The sequence below is a fragment of the Limulus polyphemus genome, unplaced genomic scaffold, assembly GCF_000517525.1.
Source record: "Limulus polyphemus unplaced genomic scaffold, Limulus_polyphemus-2.1.2 Scaffold1323, whole genome shotgun sequence".
In the NCBI taxonomy this organism is placed as follows: Eukaryota; Metazoa; Arthropoda; class Merostomata; order Xiphosura; family Limulidae; genus Limulus; species Limulus polyphemus.
The window spans coordinates 80,227-81,008 of record NW_013666933.1 but is presented as its reverse complement, the minus strand read 5'-3'; positions in this window follow the sequence as shown (position 1 = coordinate 81,008).

The following is a 782-nucleotide window of genomic DNA, read 5'->3' as shown; positions in this document are numbered from 1 at the left end:
ATATGAATGTCTACTATGTATGATGCTGTATAAATGTATGTATAGAAAATATTTGAAAAGATATTTTAATCGCAAATAAAACAAAAAAAAAATTCGTCAGATATTCATCTTCAAAAATTACGAACACCACATAAATTAACAGAATGCTTGTTTCAGTATACTTTCATAATTGTGAGTCATGAACATTATTTAACAATAACTTCTGATCATAAGTAACACTTAACAATACAGAAACATTAAATACACCTTGAAATAAATAATTGTTGGTAAGCTGATATTATATTATCTAATAATATTGTTGTAAGCTAATTTTTTAATGTTGTAATTCGTTTGTTCGGTAGAGGAATCTACTAGTAATAAGGATGACGTTAACTCTTTAGAACTTTCTAATCCTACGTTATTAAACCTTTCTATCTTAACGTCATCTTTATGACTAGTATCTCCATCTATTTAAGAAACGAATTACAACATTAAAAACACAGCTTAGAGCAATTATATATATATATATTAAACTTGTTTCATTATTTCAAATTGAGTGTATGCTATAAACACAAACATAATCTATATCACACAAAATAAATTTAGTTCAATAAAAGCTTTGTTATCCGGCATCTTCGCATCCGGAAAGCTCTTGTAACCGGAAATTTCAATATGTCTAAGTACAACTTCTCATTGTACTTTAGTGGCGCTGTTGTGGCTTTTTGTTGTGTTCTTTCCCGACGGAAAGTTTCAGTTACAAGCCGCCTGTACTGTGATTCAAGTTTAAAATATTGTACACTGAG